Source organism: Dermacentor variabilis, chromosome 1 (genome assembly GCF_050947875.1).
Source record: "Dermacentor variabilis isolate Ectoservices chromosome 1, ASM5094787v1, whole genome shotgun sequence".
NCBI lineage: Eukaryota > Metazoa > Arthropoda > Arachnida > Ixodida > Ixodidae > Dermacentor > Dermacentor variabilis.
The window spans coordinates 285,383,437-285,405,660 of NC_134568.1; the positions used below are offsets into that span (position 1 = coordinate 285,383,437).

At 45.0% G+C, this 22,224-nt stretch overlaps 2 long non-coding RNA genes across 2 annotated transcripts in view; both read left to right on the top strand.

Moving 5' to 3' along the window:
• The window catches only part of LOC142566421 (uncharacterized), a 91,714-nt gene that overhangs the window by 10,794 nt on the left and 58,696 nt on the right, over positions 1-22,224 (top strand). The gene's annotated exons all lie outside the window — the stretch shown is intronic.
• Positions 7,962-20,995, top strand: LOC142566430 (uncharacterized). Its single transcript, XR_012825066.1, has 3 exons — positions 7,962-8,150; positions 12,103-12,204; positions 20,569-20,995. It is a non-coding gene; the product is annotated as an uncharacterized LOC142566430 (long non-coding RNA).

Sequence of the window (22,224 nt, forward strand, 5' to 3'; positions counted from 1 at the left end):
AAAAGACACATAGGGCGCAACCCACATGGCACATATTACTACACAGATGCTAGCGTCCAAGACAAAGGTACTGCTATAGCGGTCATGGATCCCACCATTCGGACACTGATACGACCACAGCATGACGAGTGGTAGAAGCAGCAATACATCTCCCAGTGACACTTATCACTACAACTATCATATTTTATTATTCAATGTCAACATGTAGAAAACTCATACATGACGACTTCCCTAAACATATCACAACAAAGCAGTTACAAGAATGTCTCCATCGACAGGTAGAGGTTGTCTGGATTCCTAGCCATGAGGGGATGTTGGGGAATGAACGAGCTAATCAGCTTGCCAGCGATATGATACTCGAAGGCTCCCAAAATCCCCTTAATAAATATATTCGTCTCACCAACGCCTCAACCACAATTGCACTTATTTAGGGACGCACGCAGGGTATGCTCTGGACTACACCAAAACATTACAAGGCAACAGGGCACACTCATCCGACAAGCTCAGACAAACACCCTGCTCACTCCAGCACGGAAGCACCTCCTCCAAGGCCTACTTACTGAAGACCTCCCTCGCTGTAGTCACTGTGGGGTGTATCCTCGCAACACATCGCACATCCTGTGGCAATGCCATCCAAAACTACCCGCTTACCCAATCCCCCATCTCCCCCACTTATCCCTTGTGCCGAATGGCTGACCACCTCAACTACCCTTCACGACCAACGATTCCTTGCGGACTTTATCGGCCTAGCGCTGAAGCATGTCGCAAGCGACGCCCTGGACTGTGGGCATCGATACATTTTTTTTTCAATAGTAAAATAAAGGGATTTCGCTCTCTCTCTCGAACGACAGCACTTGCGTCTCAATGAGCTGAAGCTGGCGTTCGGCGACGAACGTACTCGGCAACTCAGTTGAACACGTGTTCTCGGGCGAGAGAGCCAAGGAAGGCAATTGACAAAGAAAGCTATCACATAAGTAAACGTAAGAAGAAGTTAAGTGTTTGGTAATGCATTCGTGAACGGTAAAAAAAGGCCGAAGCAGTGGCCTAAAACCATGGCAACAGCGGACATAACAAAGCTGCACTCTCGACAGAATACCCAGTTGTATGCTGTCAGTATAAACCAATACATGGCACACTATAATTCGCATTATATGGGACTTACGCTAACGGAAAGCGCATATTTCGAACGCACAGAAAAGGTTATCACTGCAAGGTCACTGCGTCTTGGTAGAGTGTTTCCTTCAACTTTGAGCAGTTATTTTTGCATTGCGTGAACGAGGATGGGCAAAAGGTAATGAGAGGTGAAGTGCAGGGCTCCGGATGCTATGCGGTAAGTTCAGTCGTCGAGTCACACGTTGTATATAGGTAGCAACGTGGCCGGGTGTCAAGGACTACTGTATATTACCTCATCTATCGCGAGCTATTAGACGATGCTCGCGCAGACGTACTTCCCTGATAAGCTCGTTATGACCTTATCGTCTGTAGGGTAAACGAGGAGATGCCTTCCTGCGTGCACTAATTTCCTACCATGTGGTGATAAAAGTAGAAATTTATAGCTCAGCGAGCCAGCTGGCCCAGCGGGCCAGCGTAGACGCCAGTGCGCATGCGCGGTACAACATGCGCAGTGGCATCTACGCGGGCGCGCTGGGCCCGCTGGCTCGTTGAGCTATAACTCCCTAGTACTTATGGCGCTCTCCAGTAAGCGAAAAGGAACAATTAACACTGCCTGAATCGCCGTGCGGGACCTAACATTAACTACGTGAGAGGATCAATGGAAGTAAGCACAAAGTAATGTTAAAATAGAAAGTGGCTTATTATCATCTAAGCTAATCCGTCGGATATACGGCCGTTTCTCGTTCTTTTAACTCGTCTGGTTAATCAGCAGATAAGATATGGGCGTCATTATCAGAAATTACGTTATCTTTCTCTTAAGTTGTCCAGCTGCAGCAAAACCAGCATTTCGTTGTTAGGACAACAATACGAGTACGAAAGCCAGAAGAACGCGTCATTTTTCCCCACATCTGACCGACATCACAGTCAGCAAGAAATTTATGCTTGAAAGGAATGAAGTACAATGACAACACCAAAGTTATTTGGCCCGGTTATAGCTTAGAACTCGTTCCTTAGAACTATCCGCCACCGGGTAACCGAAGACAGCTGCCTCGCCCTCCTGCCCAAATCCTTCGCAATAATCTGGAGCAGAAGAAAACATGGTCTCTTTGATTCAGGGACAAGTCCGAGTTGATCATATCTTGTGTAATACTTCAGTAATGGCGCAAATAAACTACACTCGATTGGGCGTACGTAAAGCGTTCTCACAGTCAGAGTTATGTCTTACCGTAAAATCTAAGGCTACTTATTATAAATCAGAAAGTATTAAAGAATAGTGGTGCAGCACCACACATCACGCTGCCGATACGTAACCGTCGTTGTGCCTCGGGAATATAGCGTACCTGCTGTAGAGCCTGAGGTCGCGTGATAGAATCTTGGTTGTGGCGGCCGCATTCTGATTGGGGTAGAACCGTGTACCGTGTAGTGACTGTGAATTTCTGTTTCCTATAAAGACCAACACTATGTACATTTAGACAGGCAAAGTACATGTTCAAGGCCATCATTTCATTAGTTTCGCGGTATATAGTTATCACTGGGGGAAATGAAAACCAGACTTTTATCTCACGAATTTCACCGCCGAAACATCCGCGCCAGCACACGTCAGTGTACCATCACGAATTTCAAGGTATTTTTCTTGTATTGGGGCTGCATTGGCGCAGGAAAGGTTCTCGAAACTTGCTATGTGCCTTTTGTTACGTTGTAATGCAATTTAGCCCTTCTTCACGGGTAAGCGATTAACTAGGTCCGAGTAGACGCAGCCAATGTTCAGGCCACACCGGTGAGCTGGGACGGAAACTTCGGGGCGTGGTGGCTACCCATATGTCGTTTATAAATGTCTTTTCTGGCTTGCCATGTCTCCTCTCACGGCAAATGTGACTGCTTTGCAATTGCAGGAGCGTAGTTTACTAATATGCCTTAACCTAATATCCTCTTTCGCGTCTTTTTTTTAGGACGTGTTTTCAAATAAGTATGACCGCGACTGTAAATGCGTAAGGAAGCTGCTTTGACGGCTTACGTGCATATGCACCATACACGCCTGAAGTGTATATACAGTATGAAACAGTATGAGTCTTTGTTTCTTTATTTTTTTATTCCTTTTATTATTATTTTTTTTGTGAGCAGGCTATTTGTGAATGGAGCGACTACACCAAGTGTATTTATCTTCTGAAAAGTGTCGTGCATAGGGGCCTGCGAGCACGCAGCAAGGACGAGCAGCCACGTATGCACTGAAGGCGTTTTAAGGCCGGAAGACTGCGTTATAAAAACGGCACCGCCGACGCTTGTTTGCAGACAAGGCCAACGTGTACCCGTACGGCACGCACACATCCCGTGAGAAGGCGAGCAGACGCCAACGCAGGGCACAAATACTTGACAGTCGCGGCGTCCGCAAACGACCGTCTGTCTGGGCGCGCCGCAAATGCCATCTCATTTTCGCACGTACGCCTTCTCCATGCTTCCCGTGCATAGTTTTCTTTCTTTTTTTTAATTGCCTTTTTCTTTAGCTGTTGATGGGGCATATAATTAAGCGAGTTCTCAGACTGCCTTCAAAGGAGCCACGCGAACAGGCGAGAAAAAAAATTACAGGGATTGTTTAAACTACGGCCTCCGCCACAGTCCGCCCGAGGCTCGTACCAATGCTCATGCTACGGCCATACTATACAGCGCTTCCAGCGCGCCACCGAGCCTGGCGTGAGTCGAATCCTGCCGGACGCACCGTCAAGCTGGACGTGCACTACTTGTGCAGCTGATTCTTGATGACGCAGCATAATAACTACGCGTACATCGAGCGCTTTGCGTCAGAGTCTATATGCGCCTTTAGCCCTTTCGGTGGCATCTATCTATCTATCTATCTATCTATCTATCTATCTATCTATCTATCTATCTATCTATCTATCTATCTATCTATCTATCTATCTATCTATCTATCTATCTATCTATCTATCTATCTATCTATCTATCTATCTATCTATCTATCTATCTATCTATCTATCTATCTATCTATCTATCTATCTATCTATCTATCTATCTATCTATCTATCTATCTATCTATCTATCTATCTATCTATATCATTTTTAAATGGATTCCGCTGTTCTCTGCGAGAACAAAAACGCTATAAACGCGGAGAAGCTAGTGCCAGCATGACCATACATTTTCTACTTCTTCACCTGTCTCGAGCACGTGCTTCACGAATGGATGGCTGCTATGTACGTCCTCATGGAAACGGGGCGGTACACCAAGATCTTGTTCCTATTTTGCTTAGTGTCCTTCCTCCTATCTTTTTAAAGAAAACACACACACACACACACACACACACACACACACACACACACACACGCACACAAAGAATGCCCAGTACCAAACTTTCTGAACCACTACTGGGAACTTTGTTTTTTGTACGCCTCCATTGATTGTGGTCTTCCTACTTTTCTGCCACCAAACCTCCAATCGCACCTTACTCACCTCTATTGCGGACATGTTTACTTTCCCTCTGCTATCCCTGAACCCAAGGGCTTCAAAGTGGCCAGAGGAGCCTAAACCGACAGCCGGGTAGATATCTTCTTATTCTAATAAAACATGTTCCATCGTTTCCTTAGCTTTACCGCAGCAAACACATGTTTTTTTTTAATTCTCACTTTATAACTACGCGTTCTAAGGCATCTGCTGATCTTATTTCGAAAAGTAAGGAGCTTCGCTTTGAGTTATGATAAATTGTTTCTTTCCCGATTTTGGTTTTTTCCTCTTAGGTAGTTACTTATGGCAGGTTTCTGTTCCATTGCCGACACCCATGCATGGTGGTGGTGGTTATAAACTTTATTTCTGCTATTTACAGGACAAGTGTGAGCTGAGCCCTAAGGACCCATGCATGAGATTGTCTCGGCCTCTCTGACTTTGCGTTTGACGTTCTTTGTTGTCATGCTGCTAACCATACCGGTCGAATACTTGCTGGTAAGCTTACTATAGTTATTTTCATTCACTCTGCCTGTGCACGTCTCCATACCCACTTTCTCTCCCTTCTTTCTCTCTTCCCCTTCTTCCTTCCCCCAGTATAGGGTAGACAATTGGACTCTTGACTAGTTAACATCCCTTCCTTCCTTATATCACCCCCTCGCTCTTCCTTCACTGTGATTCAACGGTTTTTTTTTTTTCTGTACAAATGCATAAACACTCGCAACCCATTTACTTCCCTTCATATTCGTCAGTCGTTCTTCGAAATCACTTTTACTCTGAACTTCCTTCACTTAAAAACTTGTCCAGCCCATATCACCCTGCACAACTTCATTCGTAGTCTTCTCGTGAGCTCCCAATGCGAGGCATTCCACTGACCTTTGGTTGCCATCGAGTCCTGATTGTACGCCTGACTTCGAGCAAACAACAGCATTTCCAAATATGATTTCTAGAACCACTACGCCTTTCCACATACCCCAGAGCACCTTGTATCTATTGTATCCCCATAGCTCTCCAAAAGCGAATAGAAATGAAAGCATTGCAGCAATCAGTTAAATTGCGCGGTTATTGTGCATAAGACGAAAGCATCACGCGGCACTAATTTTAACATCATGTCGGCTTGGATATCGCAGAACAAACATAGTAATTGCGAGAATGCGCACGAGTTTGTAATCATGGTTACTCATGCTGACTAAATGACTGTTTAGGTGATCTTTAAAACGCGGCAGGCTGCGTTATGAAATGTCAAGGGGCATGTTAACTGTGAACTTGGTTACGAGGGAAGTATGCATGTGTAAATGGAGTTAGAAGCGCTTTATGGTAAGCCAGATAATATTGCCGGCGCGCATACGACTGCTGACATGCTACTCTGCCTAGAGGGAGGGGGAAGGGGATTAAAAGATTCCCGAGTAGAAAGGAAAGAAGGAAAAGAAATGTAAATATAAAACGAGCGAATAAACCTGATGATGATATTTACTGCAGGTGAGAGATGGCCTTGTCGGAAAGCTTTAAAGAAGGTTTACTTCATGATATGGAAGTAAACCTCGGTGCCTGGATGAAATGATGCCTTGAAGGATCAGTGAAGCTTTCATTACGCCCAATACACACTGCGCGATTGTAAATGAGCCTCCTTCGTGAGAGGAATAGACGCCCTTGAAACATTTCCGAACTGTTCAATGAGTAAGGTCTGGTTAACAGTGGGCAGCCGGCTTATAGAAATCACGTTTTATGTTTTATCAGAGTCAGTATGAAGCACTGATTTGGTAACAAACATAAAATGTGCCCTCAAGAGAGAGATAAATGGTTGATTATTAGAGGGAAAAAATGAAGGAGCTGGAAAAAGCAAAGGGTGGACAACTTCATCGTAATTGTCTAATCTTGAGGCTGACATATGAAGAGCGGCCAACGGGGAGGGGTGGGAGGGGAAAATGAGGCAGATAGAAGTGGAAAGCAGAAATAGACAAGGACGCATGTACAAATATCGTTTGTGCGTGTGTGTGTGTGTGTGTGTGTGTGTTTGTGTGTGTGTGTGTGTTTGTGTGTGTGTGTTTGTGTGTGTGTGTGTGTGTGTGTGTGTGTGTGTGTGTGCGCGCGCGTGTGTGTGTGTGTGTGTGTGTGTGTGTGTGTGTGTGTGTGTGTGTGTGTGTGTGTGTGTGTGTGTGTGTGTGTGTGTGTGTGTGTGTGTGTGTGTGTGTGTGTGTGTGTGTGTGTGTGTGTGTGTGTGTGTGTGTGTGTGTGTGCGCGCGCGTGTGTGTTTGCGTGTGTGCGCGCGTGTCTTTAAACATCGTACTGAGCACGTAGCGCGATTCGGCCTATTCGGGTGGATCACCTGAACAGGCGGACGTTACTTGCATGACCGATCGTAATATCCACATAGCTAATAAAAAAACGTGTTTCATTAACTTCCGCATAGTTCACCTTAGGACACACTGTTGCAACTGTGAAATTGAAGTCCAGCGGTATTGTTAATTCAGGTCTGCCTATAGGCAGACCTGACTTAACAATGTGGTTAAACTTAACTTAAACTTAACTTTAACTTAAACTTAACTTAAGGTGGCCGCTATATGTAGCAGCCACTTTTGAGATATCCGTCCCCGAAATCTGCTACAAAATGTATTTCTGTTCTACGTAACATTGTCCCAAACTGATGACTAAGGACGCTTTTGAGAAACTGTTCACTGAAAATCAAATGTATTTGCGTAGCAGATTGTATATAGACGGATATGTGGAAAGTGGATTGCTGCCAAAGCAGCTATCCTAAGGCCCTTTCGCAGTGCTGCTCCGATTACTGTTTTTGCTGACAAAAGCGCGATTCTGACCAACAAGCGAACGGTTCGCTTTATGAACTGTTATAAGGTCGCACCTCTGAAAATTGCGATTTGTCATGCTGGTAATTTCCGCCTTACAGAAATCGATCTGAAAAGGCTAGAACAGCGCTGTCTATCACAAGCTATATCTTAATATCTATTCGAACTAAATAAAAGGAAAAGAGACAAAGAAAAACACGTGGTATACTCATGCAACAAGATGCGATAAGATGCAACAACAAGAACGACAGATGGCGAAGAGAGCCGGTAAAGGTTCGCGATTTCAAATATTAAGAAGATCGACACGCAGATGCGAATATGACAATGTTTTCAATAGTTCGCTCGTAACGCACTTTCGTGTATGCCAGGTAACACCCCCGCATGCCTTCACGAGTTAAAGGACAGCTGGGACGCAAGACATGAATGCTCTAACAAGTCGCAAAGCTTTTGTTTGATAAGCTGCATCTCAGGCGAGTGCAGCGAAGCGTGACCAGAGCACCGATTCAACACTCTCGGCCCCATGCGCCCAGTAGCAGCTGAATAGTTTCTCCCGCGCTGTTGCGAAAGTGCCACACCTTTCGCACCTTTCGCGAGTCTCCTCAGGAGCAGCTCGACCTTTCTGTGAGCGTCGCTTCGTACGGGGTGAGCACTTCAGTAACGCTACGCGTGCGCATTCAGAAACGCCGAGATAGTATGCATGCATGATACACGTAACAGTCAATAGAGTTCACAGTCAGTTCCCGGAAACTCTCCCCATAGTGCGTCGAGAAACGGCTTTGCTTTTGGTGAGCAGCACCTTCGCAGCTTTATATATGCCCTTTGTTGGTGAGAATGAGGGGAAGGGGACTCCCCTATCACTTGCGGAAAACACGACATACAAATTAACGCAGCACGTTAGCCCAACTCGAGCGCCCAGCGGAGGCAAAGAAGACTGCTGCCAGTGCAACATTTGATTCGACGACCAACGGCTCAAGAACTACTGTACCAAAAGGACGCCCGATTCAAAGGCCACATGGAGATGCGCTTCGTCATAGTGCAGTGTTCTGCACCAGGGGAAGAGCAATCCGATGAGCCACATCAAAAACTAGAGCCCGGCGGCTCTTCCAAGCACGCCTCTGCGGGTGATCGTCTTGTGTCACCAGCACGTGCCAGTCACTGCCTTCTGGCAACTCCGCCAACCCACGCGGCAGCGCTCGCCAAAACAACGACCATGCTCACTCGTGGGGAACGTGCGTCAGGCAGTCTTGGTTTTACCCCGCGAGCTCCCTGCCGTGTAGTTGCGCGAGATCGCCTACCGTCAAGGAACAGCGGGCGCGCCGAAGGCGACTCCGCACCGCTTGAGCGGCGCGAGGAGCCATCACGTGCGGTATAGCGCTCGGCAGCAGCAGCTGTGCGGGTTAAAGCGCGGCTTCTCGGCGTCCTCGAGAGCCGCGCGTCGATCCGACCACCTGAGCGACGCCAGCAGCGAAGCAACTCGCTTCCGCGAAGGCCGGAGGTTGCGCGCAAGTGTGCGAGCCCCCCATTGTGTCCGCGCATAAACGGCCGTAAAGCAAAGGCCAGTGTCGCGGCTGCCTAGACCGTATGCCGAGTGGAATGCCGCGCATAACGAAGCGAGGGAAATGGCACCGAAACGCGCACTCCGCGAAAGAATAATATTATTGCCGCATCTGCGCGGCCGAGGGCGTTGAAAACGCGTGTCACATCGTGAATCACGCTGGCTTACAGAGGGAGGCAATTTCACTGCCCAGCTGCGATGCAAGCGGCTCTTTCGTGCCGTGCTGTGTGTCTGCGTCGATCGAGAAGTTATAGTGCATGTGACAGCGTGATTTAAAACGATATGCGGAGTAAGACCTCGCTATTTTGCAACTTTGTAAAGAAAATCTTGATAGACTTCGTTGCCTCCGCGACGAATGGGGCGCCCTCCTTGCAGACAGCGCATTCAACAGCATACGTGTGATGCCCCTTGACGCATGCCCGCACGCAATCCACTGCACGGCATATCAGTATAGTTGTAGCCCGAGTATACTGATAAGCTGGCACGTGTCCATGCCGGAACTAAGCAGAGCGACACGACCAAAAGAAAAGGGACGAATGGCACTCGGGACGCAGCCGTACGTTCAAGCGCAGTTTTATTACCGGCAATTGCTGAGGTTTGCAGAAGATGTGCAGGAGCATTCGTGAGAACGAGTGCCGAGTAGGCTCGGCGTAATGTGGTCCGTAAAAAATCAAGGCGAACTGAAACGCGTGTTTTTTAGTCTATTTTATACCAGTATGCACGACGTTGCTATGATTTATTAAGGCGAAAGCCTTATACGTCTCATCGTTCAATCGACCTTCAAAGTCCTTGAGCGAAAACGCGTCGACGACGGGAAATGTACAAAAAACTATCATCATCAATGGATCATACCCCCGTAAGCAAGCAAGAAGGATGAGAAGGCGAATTAAGATGGACGACTAAGCGAATTAAGTGGATGACTCATGCGAGTTAAAGGCAGCATAATTAATATTTAGTACTAGGCGAGCTAAGATTATGACTAAGCGAATTGAAAAGATGACAAAGCGAATTAAGAAGATGACTAAAAGAATTTGAATAATGGAATTAAAAGGATGAGTAAGCGAATTAAGAGGGATGACTAAGCGAAGTAGACTAAGCGAATTAAGGGGGATGTGTGTCCGTCTTTAATGCATCGGCATTTGGGCTTTCGCCTTAGGGATAACCCTGTGAGTTTTTCCCGATGTCAGTTCTGGAACTACAGAATGTCTGCTCACGATGAGCATGCTGTAATACTGAGCAGCACGTGCGTAGAAATTGTTACACTCCAGTTATCTGCTCGTGCCTCACGCTGGTGGCGCACGACCGACACCTCACGCGCGCTCCTCTGCTTACGACCAAGACGCCACAGACAAACACCGGGGCAAACATGCACGTTCAAGTGGTTCTCTATGCGTTGGCACGTGCTTCCCACCGCCAACAGCAAACGCAACAGCCGGCTGTTGGCCTTGCCGCGTCTCCACCGTTTCACAGGGCGGCAGACGCGCTGCCTCCCGGAAAACAACAAAGCTCGTGGCGGAAGCGTGCGCGCCGGCGGCAAGCGGAGGAAAAGAGGGGCACGCCGTGGCGTGTGCTGACGGTGCGCCAGATCGTTTGGACAAAGCACGCCGAGCAGCCGCAAGAGCAGGCATGGAAACCGCTCAACCTTCGCCCCAATTTGGGCGCCCTGCAGCTAGGTCGGCGGGCCAGCCGGCTCTGATCTCCGAGCAGCTCTGGCACACTTCTCGCGGAGGTCAGCAGCGGTGCTCGCGACAGTGGAGACTGTCACCCCCCCCCCCCCCACTAGAACAAGCTCCACGTTCCCGGCTCAGAGTATACCTACCTGCCCTCGAGCGAGCCGGGTGCGCCGGAACGCCGTCGGTCACCCATACCAGAGAGCAACACTCCATCGCCCTGAACGCCTTCTGGCGCGGTAGCGGCAATACCGGCGCAGCCTGTCCTTGTTCTCCCTTCCGAGCGTTGCTGGTCACTCAAGAGTGCAACAAGTGCAGCGTGTGCGCTGATAAACACTAAGGCGAAGCACTAATAAATCGTACACTTGGGAGCCCCTGTGCCAGTCAACTTACCGGGGAACTGCCGTCCGAGAGCCCGAATCAGTCCCAAAATCATTCTCAGCGCCTCTCATGGTCACGTTCTCTTGAGGAAATGTTTAAAACCTAACAAAAAAAGTTAGGGGCGAGCCGCTAAATTGGCGAGCACTAAGGTGCGAGTATGTATTAGTGTACTGATCAAATTGGTATATTCTTTTGACGTAAAAACAGAAGGAAGGAGACGGATCCAGAAAAACAACATTAACGTTAAGAGGAAGCTTAAGCTCCGGTCCAACTCCGACGCGGCCTATTCAAATACATGTAAAACGCAAAAATGTTTTCCTGAGATAACCCCTGGACCGATTTTAACGAAATTTGTTGCATTTGCGAGAGAAAGTTAAATTCTAGTGACTGTTTGCAGCGGAATTTCGATTTAGGGCCTTAATTTTGTTAGAAGAATTTTCGAAAATTCGGAAGCTTGAAAAAAATAAAAGCACGATTTTAAAAAATTCATAGCTCTGCATCAAGAACAGATATCGCGGTTCTGTGAACGGCATCTATTAGATCATTGAAAGCGGACAAATTCCATATGTCATTTTACATCTTACGTGAATTTATTACGTCGTTTACAAGGGTTCTGCAAAAGCTGTATTTCCATGTTATTAAATTTTTTGACATTCATGTGTAATATATCAATTTTGTCCGCTTTGGGTGTACTATTAGATGTATTTCACAGAATTGTATTATCGTTTTTTCGTTTTTGAGTTACGGAGTTGTAAACTTTATAGTCCTGTTTTTTGAAAATTTTGGATTTTCGCCAATTTTTAGTAAAAGATTGACAACCTAACCCAAAATTCGAAACCAACAGTCACTAGATTTTATGTTTTTCTTTTAAATGCAACAAATCTCGTCAAATTTGGGGCAGTGGTTCCCGAGAAAAACGAATTCTCGTTTTACATGTATTTAGATAAGAGCACCCGAGCTAAAGCTTCCTCTTAAGCTAACGTGACAATTTTCTTCTTTCTTCTTTTTTGCTATCTAGGCGCCGCATAATATATATGAATTTTAGTTTGCCGTCTTGTTCCTCGGCATCTGTGGTGTTCTGCTGCTCAACACGAATTCGTTGCTTTGATTTCCGGCCGATTTCTTTTGAAGGGAGAATGCAAAATCGCTCGTGTACTGAAGTTTCCCTGCAGGGCATGTTTATTTCCTCAAATCTTCGAAATGAATGCTTGCAAGCAGGACCTCCGCTGCAGAGTAAGTAAACATTTCAGCACCTCTTAGTTACCCCCCCCCCCTCCTTTCTTTTCGCCAAGCAGACCAGATCAGAATAGCTTGTTTAAATAACAGCTCAAGGCCTAAGTGGGTAATAGGAAATAAGATAGGGCTAACCTCACTACTGCATAATGAGTTAAGTATCTAAAACTAGCCCACTTGTGACGCCATTGGCAAGGAGCGAGCCAGATGTTCATGCTCGAAGTGCTATCGTATATGCTGCCTTTGTAAACTAATCGCGCAGAGGTTCTTTGCTGCGACGGTTGCTGCACATGTACGTGTGCTACATAATGTGTACCTAATGTTGTTTTTCGCTGAACAGCATCACTATGAGGATCACTGACTTGCAACACACACACACACACACACACACACACACACACACACACACACACACACACACACACACACACACGCACATATATATATATATATATATATATATATATATATATATATATATATATATATATATATATATATATATATATATATATATATATATAGACAAATAAAAATTGGGCCCCTCGGTTAACCCCCTTTCTTCTCGTTATTACATAACGAGGGTCTCGAATCCGGCAACATTGATGCCTTCAGGTAGCATATGTGGGTTTATTGACCAGTTGCCTTCACCATAAAAAGATCACGTTCTCGTGACGCCTGCGGCAAAAAAGACGTTCCACGTCCGCCGCCAAGGTCTGTGAGTGGTGGCACTGGCTAACACTCCCAGGGTTCTACTAGGACACATAAATACCCAAGAAAGTGGATGGGAAAACGGCGCCGCGTTAGCTCAATTGGTGGAGCATCGCACGCGAAATGCGAAGGTTGTGGGTTCGGTTCCCGCCTGCGGCAAGTTGTTTTTTCATCCACTTTAATTTCCATTAATTTATCGTTTCTTTATTTCATTTATTAAGCACAAGTAATTTCCCCTATGTTGTCCTTGGTGTCAGTGTTTGTTGGCCTTCTTATGATATGACAAATAAAAATCGGGCCCCTCGGTTAACCCCCTTTCTTCTCGTTATATATATATATATATATATATATATATATATATATATATATATATATATATATATATATATATATATATATATAGAGAGAGAGAGAGAGAGAGAGAGAGAGAGAGAGGAGGGATGACTTATCAATATAACACAAGAAAAAACCCCAGGAGCTATGACCAAAATTAATCCGGAGTTCCCCGCTACGGCGTGCCTCATAACCAGATCGCGGTTTTGGCGCGCAGAGTCCCGTAATTTAATTTCGGTTTAGAATTTAAAAACGCTCGCGTACCGTGGTTTGGGTGCACGTGAAATAATAACCCCACATGGTCAAAATCTATCCTGAACTCTCCATTAGACGGTGTCCTGTCCCTCATAGCTTACTGTGCAACTTCTGGACTTTAAACAGCACCATTTAATTTAATTTTAATATCTCGAACTCGCTGGGTGATCATTTGTTCGCGATGACTTCGGGGAGTGAAGGGGTGCCGGTAAGGAACGACGATTGACTTGCTCTCTGTTCAAAACATAGGCGAATGCTGTACATCGTACGCTTGAGTCCATGGAGGAACTACTCGCGCTATACATGGCCAAGCCTCCGTGAGAAATAGTTTTTCCCATTGCATGGAACCCAGATACCTACTCGTATCGAAAAGGAATCTGTCGCCAAGGGGTCATCTCTGTGAATGAGGCCTCGACCTTGTAGAAGCTTCGGATACGCAGAAACGCGAAATCTTACACAAGCTGGTAGAAGTATGTTAGCTTTGCTCTTTGCACCATGGCATTGCTGTTTGGGAGGGAGATAGCGAACACTTCAAGGCTGGTAGTAAATAAGCTGAAGGGTTCTCATAGTGAGAATGGAGAAGGTCGGTCACGCACCGGGCGCTGAAATACAAGCCTCTGCACAGTTTTACCTGCCCTTCTACCCACTTACCATATTTTTGCCGTGTCGCTGTAAACATAATGATTACAAAAATAACTGTTTTCGTGAAGTGCACGCCTTCATGGTTTCAAATTATTTCTTCAATAATCATTCGAACTAGAGACTTGCTTTTGTTCTTGAAGTTATAACTGCTGGTAGTATTTGCCGAACCAAGTTGGAAGACACGAGGTACAAATTGTAACTATCTAAGTGTGCAACGAAGAAAAACCGCAAGTCAACCAGTCGCGTCTCCGGCGTTTACGTACGCGGCCGCTTCCGGCTGCGGGCAGGGAAAAAACCTCCGCGCCGAGTTCGACCTCTACCTTCTTGCGTACCCTGTAAATAAACACCTCAACAAAAGGTGAAAGAGTGCCAATAATGATTCTTGGTTTATCCCCTGCTTCACGATATTTTACCTCCGAATGAAATTACAAGCGACGCTATGCTGTCCGAAGTCTGCCTGAAGGAAGCGTATGTGATGACGACACTCCGCATTTGTACACCGCTTTCGTGAATTGTAAACGACAGATGTAATGTCGATGACACTTAGACCGCCCACCGTGTTTTAGTGCTCCGACGCTAGCGGCGTCAGGCAGCGCCGCCGACCTTTTCCTCTCAAACAGAGGGGCCATGGCAACCAACGAGCGTGTCGCGTGACGCGTCGAGAGGTATGCGTTAGCGAATTGGGATTCTCAGAAACGCGACAGGATAAAAAAAAAAAATTGAGGACGCCGAAGCCCTTCTTGTGAGTTGTGAGTGCGAAAGCATTAATGCCCAATTGAACGACGCTGAGCGGTCGTTCCAGTTGTGAACTGCTCGCGGACAAGCGAGCGCGTTCAGACGCTTGGCCAACGCCTCCTGGATAGCACAGGCCGGTGCAGTTCGATCCGCGCCGTCACGCTGCACTGCCCGACTGCCGCAGAATCTAAAGGGGACGCCCCCGACAAGGTCGCGGTGATTTTGACGTCGCCGCTTTCGTCATCCCGGGCTTGGCAATTGAAATTTCGGTCCGAGTAGCATGATGTTATAAAGCAGAGTGCAAAGGCCTAGCTGCTGTGTAGGAGGAGCTGGCTGAGCCCAGTGGGTAAGACACTCGGTTTCTGAGCGTGGGGTCGTAAGTTTATGCATTAATTACTTTATAGCGATTATCGAGGCGAAGTCAGAACGCAGGGGAGAGCTTGCGCGAAAGGGAAGCGCGGATGACACAGACCTCTGAGAGCGAGGCTGACGTGGCGTCGAGGCGATGCCCCCTTCCCTCACGCTAGACCTGGCGCGGCAGCAGGTGTTTCGCACGCTCTGCTCCGTCGAGGAGCGCACGTGACGTGCGTAGCAGCCAATGGGAATGCAGGTGCCGTTTCGCTGCTACAGACGCCGGCTTTTTCGCTTAATGGGCCACTCGATGCTTTCGCATCGAAAAATCACGCCAGAGAATGTTGGCAACATGGACAGACACTCCATTATATAAAGTGCGTTTCGTCTTGTACCAAACTCACGCCGCAGGAGTTACACCTCCCATTTAACGTAAACTACGGAGAAGTTACGCATAATTACCGCGTTATGTGATGTGTTGTGACATTGGCGCTCTTTACAATATGCGAATGGATGGGATAAGTGAAATAGAAACCTGCCTAGAAAGTCCGTTTGTGTTGAAACGAATATAAGTTAAGGCATTTACAACCCAATAACGTAGAATCAGCGGTGTGTTAGAATAACAGAATGGGCTCCAAGGGAAGATAAAAAGCTTAGTTGAGGGTGGAAGAGGATTTAATCGACTGCAGTTCAGAAAATCTGCAGCGATGGGATTAATTCAGCTGACGCAGTGCAGCGATAATTTGAGATTTGGGGGAGTAGACTTGAATCTGCTATTGTGATGCTGACCCACGTTTGAGGTAGCGTAGGTCAGCCAGGTTATATTAATGCAAGTGAGAGTATTCAATGTCGACGTTTTGTATAGGTATGGTGACACGAAGCTATCTAGGCGCGTCCGCCGAATAAAGTGTGCGCAAGAAGCTGGTATTCGTGGGCTATTCGCCGGAATGTCCAGATTTACCTTCGTATAGCAACAAAACAACAGCAGCATTCCAGTAAATAAATGTACAGATTTAGTTACTGGCACCATATGTCGTTATAAAAACATGAACGTAAGTACTATCAATGATGTTGACGAACTCGCCGCGGTGGCGCAGTGGTTAAGGCGTTGCGCCGCTGAGGACCAGGTCGCGGTTTCGAATCCCGGTCGCGTCGGCTGCGTTCCGATGGTGACAGAGTGCAGAAATGCTATGTTTACCGCTCTTTCGGCGCGCGTTAAAGAACGCCACGAGGTCAAACTTAAGCCGGAGCCCTTTACTATACGGCGTCCTTCATAATCCGCAGTGCAGTTTGGGGGCGTTAAACCTCACAATTTCAACTTCTGGCAGTGCGCCACATGAATTGCCCTTTGCGCATGCGCAAGGGTTGCCAGTTGACAGAGAAGCGTCGTCTTCGTAAGAGTGAAAATAAGGGCTAGTTTGTTCTTTCTGACCCGCTGTGGTCGCTTTGCGGTTGTGGCTCTCCCGCCACCTTATTATTATTATTATTATTATTATTACAGAACATCTTTGTTCTGTATTTGGTGTAAAAGCTGCTACTACCTCAAGTTACTTTCCTTCTCAGTCTGGTGCGGTATATATGTACGCTATCAGTCAATGAAAACCTTGTTTTGATGTGTATAAAGCGCCTCAAACTTCCCTTTCAGGTGGCGCTGATGGTATCCCTCCCGTACTGCTTAAGACATATGGAAACATACTGTTTCCTGCTCTTACAGGCATATTCAACAGTTCCCTAAAGTTTAGCACGTTTCCTAGCGCTTAGACGGGAACACGGGTAGTGCTCGTACACAAATCGGGCGCTAGCCCTTACAAAAATTTTTATAGAAAGTCCATAGACAGTCTATAGACATTTGTCTATGAAGTCTATAGACTGTCTATAGACATTTCTTTAGACTAGTCTATAGACAGTCTATAGATTTATGGCCATACACTTTTTATAGACTAGTCTATAAAAAGTCTGAGTCTATAGACTGTCTATAGACATTTCTTTAGACTAGTCTATAGACAGTCTATAGACTTATGGCCATACACTTTTTATAGACTAGTCTATAAAAAGTCTGAGTCTATAGACTGTCTATACACAGTCTATAGACAGTCTATAGACTTATGGCCATACTTTTTATAGACTAGTCTATAAAAAGTCTGAGTCTATAGATTGTCTATAGACTGTCTATAGACTTATGGCCATACACTTTTTATAGACTAGTCTATAAGAAGTCTGAGTCTATAGACTGTCTATAGACGGTCTATAGACTCATGGCCATACACTTTTTATAGACTAGTCTATAAAAAGTCTGAGTCTATAGACTGTCTATACACTGCCTATAGACAGTCTAGAGACTTATGGCCATACACTTTTTATAGACTAGTCTATAAGAAGTCTGAGTCTATAGACTGTCTATAGACTGTCTATGGACAAGTGTATAGGCTTACAGTTCTATTTTTGTAGACTGAAGTCTATAGAATGTCTACAGATGAGATTTGTCCGTAGACATTTTATACACTTCAGTCTACAAAAGTAGAACTATATATACAGTTCTACTTTTGTAGACTGAAGTCTATGGAATGTCTATATACAAATGTATATAGATAGTCTATAGACATTCTATAGACTTCAGTCTACAAAAACAGAACTTTATAGTCCGATACACTTTTTTTCTATGACATTCTACAGACATTTGTTAACAAATATGAATTTTTTTATCGATAGGCACTCTATATACACAGACATCTTATAGACAAGTCTACAAAGAGTCTATAAGGCCATAACTCCATAGCGGCTATCTACAAGTTAGTTTACATTTTTGTTTACATGCGGTAGCAAAAAGTTTTGAATGTATTTATGCATGTGCACCTGTTCCTTTTCATCTGCACTTATGCATTACCGTTAGTAGATTAATAATGCTTCTGAACCAGCTGTACTTTCATATATGTTGCACAAACAGAAACAATTTATATAGTGCTGAATCATGCAGTGCGAAAAATAAAACAAATGCGCCAGCAATGCATTCACCGTTTTTATTGCTCGATATAATAGATGAATTCCTTAAATTCATGTCGTATGCTATTATGGAAACAGATTAAATATTTACACTACTCCTTGGCAAGCATGGTCGCCAGGCTGGCCTTGACCTTTCTGTCATTAGTCCCAAAGGTGCTGCAGGTGTATGCTGCAAATAAGTAGATGCAGCAATATGAGGGAAAAATAACAAGTGTATATTCTTTGTGTGTTCATTAAGCAGCTTAATATATTTGCTCAAACCATCGAAGTCAATACTTAATGCGGTTTAACTATGACTAATGGCTGCTTGTCAATACAAATCAGCACCTTTATACAATGTTTTATTGCATGGTATGGTGAACAATTAAACAGTCACAACTGCTGCTCGTGCCAGCAACAGTATGTTCCCTTTTATGACAAGTTCATATATGATGCATTATTGTACTTATCCCAAATGGTCTCTATATTTATTGCTAAAACGTTACCCAGTTGGGCTGTCTGTACATTTTTTTGGCTGGTAGTTAAGTATGCCCGTGCAGAGGGATATTTTCAGAAGACGTGACTGGAATATTCACAGTATCATGCCTAAGATTGTAATTTATTTTGCTTAATACACATTTAAATGTCTTTCTCATACTTTTAAATGAATGGGTGATTGGCCATAACTTCAACGGAAGGCAGATGGGCTGATTGTATCGATATGGTCACTTAATTTGTTACAGGTAATGAGGCCTCTTGGGCGTGCTAACAGGTTTCCAAGTTAGGTATACCACATGAGCACCCGAAATACCACACGAGCACTTTGTGTCATGGCACGACAGATATGCACCTCCTAGGAAACAGAACTGATAGTATAGTTCGAATGAATTCTATTACAGTAAATTATTTAAGGTGCTTTGAAAGATGAAAATTTTTTCTAGGCTATCGAGGTTCAGGACGTTTAGTTAACGCAAAAAAAAAAACACATATTGAGTAAGAAATGCCTTGTCAGTAAGCTTGACTTTCTTTTATTTTTCAATAAATGGAACAAATTTCCTTCAATTTTTATCAGGTGAAACGTTTTAAAAATATATTTAACTCAGAGATTCTCTGGAAACTTTGTATGACATATAACAAGACAGCATACCTATGTGGCCATTTTGAAATTTCCCGATCTTTTTCCAAGCCTTCCCTGGCTGTTCTCATGAAAATTTTCTGGCAATCTATGACGCCTGCAGCTTAAGTGTAATAAAAAAAAATATTGTGGTTTAATGCTTGCCAAGTACTGCCAGTCCATAATATTTAGATAAAACGAATAACACGTCAGTCACTTGACATGCAGTGTTAGATTCAACTGACTTGAATCCCTTGATTAATAAAGCTGACAAGGGCTTCGGCAAGTTCGTAATTGATGGCCACACGAGTACAGCACGGAAGACACAGAGACACACGTAAAGCAAATGCAACAATGTGAGGAAAAACTATACAATGAGTTATACAATTAGTTATTTTTACGCTTCAGTAGTAGTTTTCAATATAATTTGCTCTCATCACTTATGCCTCTAGTTAACTTTGTTTACCTCTGACTAAAGACTAATAATAATAATATTTGGGGTTTTACGTGCCAAAACCACTTTCTGATTATGAGGCACGCCGTAGTGGAGGACTCCGGAAATTTTGACCACCTGGGGTTCTTTAACGTGCGCCTAAATCTAAGCACACGGGTGTTTTCGCATTTCGCCCCCATCGAAATGCGGCCGCCGTGGCCGTGACTAAAGACTACATGGGAATATTAATCAGTACCATTATGATGTTTCGTTATACTACAGTATGATAAGCAGTTAGACAACCGTAATGGTCGCCGGTGCCACAAAGGTACGTTTCGTTTTAGGACAGGTTCATGTGACACACAGTGTACTTATAAAAATAAAAGAAATGCGAGAATCCCAAACGATTCCTATAATAATACTTGTTGAAACAAAGATACCCGGCTGGACTGTGCACATTTTTCAGGTGTTAATACAATATGCCCGTGCCGAACGAACATGCTCAGCATACTGACTGCAGCTTTGAACAATCACGTTAAGATTTGCAATTTACTTCCGCTTAGAACAGTCTGCAATGTCTCTTTTCTCATACTTCGAGATGAATACATTTGCCACACTTTCAGTAGAATGCACATGAATGGGGGCGTACTGATCAGGTTACTTATCAACTAAAACATGTTACGATCTCTTAGGTGTGTTGATAAGGGTAGAACAAATGCAATGCCCACTGAATTATTTGAATAATCTGTGCGTTATCTACTTAGAAAAGACCACCAAATTGATAATCTGGCTCTTTTTTTCTTTTGTACAGCGCATATTGTATGCAGTCTGTCCAAGACGACGGCGCTACATGCAACAGTAATGAAAACCGGAACACTTATTACGCACGACAATGGCTACATACCATGCACGATTAGCACAATGCGAATCTGCGCCAGCAGCTGCCTTGTGATTAAGAGCACGTAAACTACAGAACGCCGAAGCATCGGAAGCCGCTTAACGTTTTTCATATAGCTCGAAAGATAACTTCTGCTGCTAAATTGTTTAAAAAAGAGACAAAAAACAAATCTTCCAACTACCGTCAAACGCAATGCCTTCAGTTTGAAACGTGTAAAGGTGTTCCCGGAGCGACTAATTTATTGTTCTCTAATTTTTTCGGCTAAGTTGCGGAGCTGCAAGTGACTAAGCTTATCGCAGGTTTCATGCTCCAAAAGCGTTTGTGGTTGCATATAAATAGATTGGGTAAATCTAGAGATTTCTACTAGATATTTCTTCAAGTCTCGTGTTTTGCTTGCTGTAACTTCCCAAAATTATTTAGATTGGTTGCCAGGAACCTTAAACATACTGCTACTATTAAACTATGCGAAAACGGCAGTGCACACACTGCTGATGCATGGCCCGCAAACACGGCCTTTCATCCGAGTACGCTAGCAGTTATTCAACTATGCCTGTCTGTTTGAAAATCCTTGATGCTAACACAATTTCGAGATATATGCGTAAAGCGTGTCACGAGAATTTCGCTACACATACGGTGCAGCATTCATCACGGCCGGATCAAGCGCCACTAAATGAGATCTACCACACTGGCTGCCCAACACACACAATCAGCTTAGTGGTAGCTCAGTATCAAGTTAAAACATGGTGTACTTCCTTTTTTACGCACCTAAGCTATAACGATAAAATCAACAAGCACGAGCGATCGCTCGCCGTAAAACATTCCGTATAGTAGAAGCGAGAACAAGAGCACGTTATCAAACCATGTCAACGACAAACCGACACTATACCCGAGTCGCCTGCGCTACGTGCAGCCGGTTCGCGCTACGAAATGCGCTCACATAATCATGAGGTATTGACGCAAAACGTCTTTGATAAAGCTTACCATTCAATGTAGTTGACTTGTGATGCCACAAAGAAGACACGCATACACAGACACCAACGTTCAGGGAGACACCGCACACCGGCACAACCGTTTACGTGCCTGGCGCACTCGTTGAGACGGCGCACCGCCGCGCATGCGCAAGAACTCCGAGCATGCGCAGGAGCTCCGCGCGGAGGGCGTGCGCGCTCGGAGGAGTGTGAGCGCCTTTTCCTCCTTCATTTTTTTCTTTGTCTCTTTCTCTCTCTCTGCGCGCCATGCGCGCCGGAACGGGTGGCTTTTCTTTTCCGTTATGCATTTTTTTCGTGGACGAAGGATATGCGCTGGCAGGTTGTAAGACAAACGCTGAGGGCTATCGTATCAGACTGGAACGCTAACATGAATGCGCTGTTTGTAAAAGCCGTTACGGTGCCCTTCAGACGTTTTAGACGCATTATTGTCAGCGTCGATGAGTAATACAGCGTATTTGTAGCATATCTTCCAGCGTACCGCTAAATGTGATGCCCGCACGTATGTTAGTGCTAATTTTCTGTTCCGATGATAGTTCAAAGCAATCAGTACAGCATTGAGGTACTCATATGCGTGGCTGCG